This window comes from Prionailurus bengalensis, chromosome C1, assembly GCF_016509475.1.
Source record: "Prionailurus bengalensis isolate Pbe53 chromosome C1, Fcat_Pben_1.1_paternal_pri, whole genome shotgun sequence".
In the NCBI taxonomy this organism is placed as follows: domain Eukaryota; kingdom Metazoa; phylum Chordata; class Mammalia; order Carnivora; family Felidae; genus Prionailurus; species Prionailurus bengalensis.
The window spans coordinates 204414001-204417641 of NC_057345.1; the positions used below are offsets into that span (position 1 = coordinate 204414001).

At 40.3% G+C, this 3641-nt stretch overlaps 1 pseudogene; it reads left to right on the forward strand.

Annotated features, from left to right (window-relative positions):
• The first annotated feature begins 286 nt into the window (after positions 1–286).
• LOC122479523 lies at positions 287–3289 on the forward strand (annotated as a pseudogene).
• The last annotated feature ends 352 nt before the right edge of the window (positions 3290–3641 follow it).

A 3641-nucleotide genomic window follows, 5' to 3' on the forward strand; every position in this document is an offset into this window, starting at 1 on the left:
CTTAAATATTGATTCTACCCCATTTCCTTGTTCCCTTCCTTCTGGAACTCCAAGTCAATGTATGTTAGACTGTCATGTAGTATCTTTTATGGTTCTACAATATCTTTTGTATCTTCCATTCTTTTGTCTATACTTCATTCTGGATATTTTCTTTTGAACTACAGTCCAGTTTATTAATTTTCTCTTCACGTGTGTACAGTCTAATGCTTTGAACTTGTCCAGAAACCATGGTACACTCAGTCAAAGTAAATCTGAAGAGTTTAGTGAAAGAACTACCTATAAAGGTATGGACAGGTAAGGAAATGTAGACCTTTGTCAACTCACAGCCAGTGATTGGAGTCAATCACTGTGGCTAATATAGTGATACCCATATCTGTCTATTGGTTCAGTGGCATGAGGAACCCAAAGTGACTGGGTGGTAGTCTCAGCTTCCAATTCAACTATGACTATGACTATGACTATGACTATGACTATGACTATGACTATGGGAAAACATTCCTCTCTTGGGCACTAGGACCTGAAAACTCATTATTCAGGAGATGGGAAGCACAGGTTCCTTCAGATATTTTGAGGTATAATAGTGAGGGGGCCACTCTGACTTTTACTCCTTAGTCCCAAAACTCTTGGGGATGGATAAAACAATCATTCCATAAGTTCACTAATGGTGAGTGAACATTATCAGAAGTATTGAGGACAGAAAGGGCAAATCCATATCCAGAATATAATTCACTGCCATTTTTCCTTTTTCTTTTTAAAAACTGTTTATTTGTTTATTTTTAAGAGAGAGAGAGAGAGAGAGAGAGAGAGAGAACAGGAGGGGAAAGGGAAGCAGCAGAGAGAGAGAGGGAGAGAGAGCATTCTAAGCAGGCTCCTCTCTGTCAGCTCAGAGCCTGATGTGGGGCTTGAATCTATGAACCACGAGATCATGACAGCTGAAATCAAGAGTTGGACACTTAACCAACTGAGCCACCCAGGCACCCCTCTTTTTCCTTCCTTCCTTCCTTCCTTCCTTCCTTCCTTCCTTCCTTCCTCCTTCTGTTTTTTCTTCTTTCTTTCTTTCTTTCTTTCTTTCTTTTTTCTTTCTTTCTTTCTTCTTCCTTTCTTTCTTTCTTTCTTTCTTCTTGAAAGAGAGTATGGGTGGGGGAGAGGGACAGAGGGAGAGAGAGAGAGAGAGAGAGAGAGAGAGAGAGAGAATCTTAAGCATACTTCATGATCCTGGGATCATGACCTGAGCTGAAATCAAGAGTTGAATGCTCAACCGACTAAGCCACCCAGGTATTCCTCACTGCCTTTTTTCATGGTGAAAGAGGTTCAAAATAAAATTCTGTCACCAGGTGTGCCATTTTGGGAGCTCAACATTATCCTCTGCTGTAAGCAAATTAGTATTCAGGTGGGCTGTACCCGCACCATTCAGGAGGAGGGAAATTCATGTTGGTAAGCCCATACATTTCCTGCTCCACATCCATTGACCCATTAAGAAAGCACCAGGGGGCCTGGGGAAAGAGGATGAATGTTATCCACAGAATTGGTCATTTCATAACCTCATTACTGACAAGCTTTCCTACAGTCTACTTCTTCTCATGATTATTTACACAGGAAACCACGACTGTCTTCACACTGTTCCTCCCAAGTGAACCCTCTCAGACTTTCTGGTCACAGATTTTCATATCTTGTTCTATTCAAATCCCAGATCAGCCAACCAACCTGCTATTCATGAATACTGTTATCAGTATAGACGAATACTTCAATTTTTTTCTTCTTCAATTCTGAGTGGACCACCAGATCTACCAACAAAACTTCCCACAGAAAGGATTGCTCTTCACCAATGTAATTCACAGACACTTCTGAATTGTGCTGTAATGTAGCACTCTTCCATTTCTAACTGTTGCCTGCATTTTGTGCAAACATCTATAAATTTTCTCTGTGCTTTCCCCCCACTCTATTAGGCAGTCATAGAGAATTCCCCAGAAAGCTGTAATAAGGTTGTGGGAAAGGCAGTGAAGCAAGGAATCTGGGCTATCTTTTCATGTAACTTGTTTAATCCATATCTTCTTGGGCCCAGTCGTGTATACACCATTTCTATTTAACAGTAGAACGCTGTGATGAACCTCCAATTTTATGGTTTACTGGATCAGATAATACCCAATGCATAATTAGTGGTTGTCCCATGGCCAGGTGTTCAGTATTCCAGGGCCTGGTAAGAAACTAAGCTGCTTTTCAAATGGAGAATAGCTGATGGCCTAAAAGGGCACAGCTTTCCTTTAAAATCCTAGGGATCTACCTTATAATAATCTTACTGGGGCTTACCAGAAGATTCATGTGATGTCTCCGTCTACTACAGACACTTCCGTTGCTCCTGAGGCCACTGGTCATAATTATCAAGTGAAAGGACTACTTGCATTGCCACTCGGAATTCCTGCAGAATGTTCCCTTGTTTCAGGCCATACGAAAGCCTGATGGGTTAGAGTTGAAATGTGTTTTCTGTTGCCTCAAATGCCAAAGAGGCCCATTCTTCCATAAAGAGTATTGTCTCTTTTTCATTGCAAGTGTCTCACTTTAGAGAGGGCATCTCGACATGCCACAGACAATTGGACCCTAGAAACTTCATTAATGTGGCAGGACTCTGAGCTTTCCTGAGGTCCTTCTTCCATGCATGTGTCTTATGACATCTAGGGTTCATGCTACCTTCTGCTCATCATATTCAGTTGCCACAATATCATCAAAATAATGGACCAGTGTGATTTCCTGTTTCCTCTGACATGTTGGATTGTCCAGAGGGCTCCTCATGCTTTTTGTGTTGATTTGTGGTTTTGAGGGTGTGTTTGTAACCTGTAATGAGCACTGGCTTCAGGTCAGAATTAAACAAAATTCTTATTTGCATTACCAGAAACCTCAGCATTATGAAATATATCTGGGACCTGGCTGTCCTACAACTGGAGGGCTGTTGGACTTTTTTGAGTTTCTTTACCTAGTCTCTTCTTGTGGAATCAAAACTGAAGAGTGCCCATGGAGTATTCTCACTGAAAGTTCAATCACTTACAAGTCAGCATATTTAAATATCACTGGTTACCTCCCAATATCATGCTATAATCAAAGAAGATTTTAATTCACTTTGGTGCAGAATGAGATAAAGAATAATAGTACTACATATGGGGAAACATCCCAAGGGCCAGTGGGACAGGAAAAGTCAATATCACCTTGAATGGAAAATGTGGAGACTCATCCACGACTGTCTTTTGGGTATAGTTTTCCCCTTTTGGACCACATAAATTTTATCCTTCCCTGTTAAGGGTAGGAATTAAACTATAAATTCTAGATGGTGAGGTAACCTTATTGGCCTTGGCATGTGACTGTGGATTGCACTGCCTATTAGAAGCTGCACTAGTGCCCAAGGATATCATCTTTTACCAATTCATAAATGATATCTTTAAATGAAGAACTTGCTCCAATGTCTGTATTTGTGAACTCATTGGGTAGGGGAAAAAAAGAGCTTCTCTAGATTTTTAATTTATAATAAAGGCTTATTTAAAAGGCAAAACAACAGCAACAAATTATATACCAGTGTGATTTTCTGTGAGCTATCAAAGTAAAAAATATCTCTCCAAGCCACACTTTTAAAGAGAACAGACTTGCCTTATTTC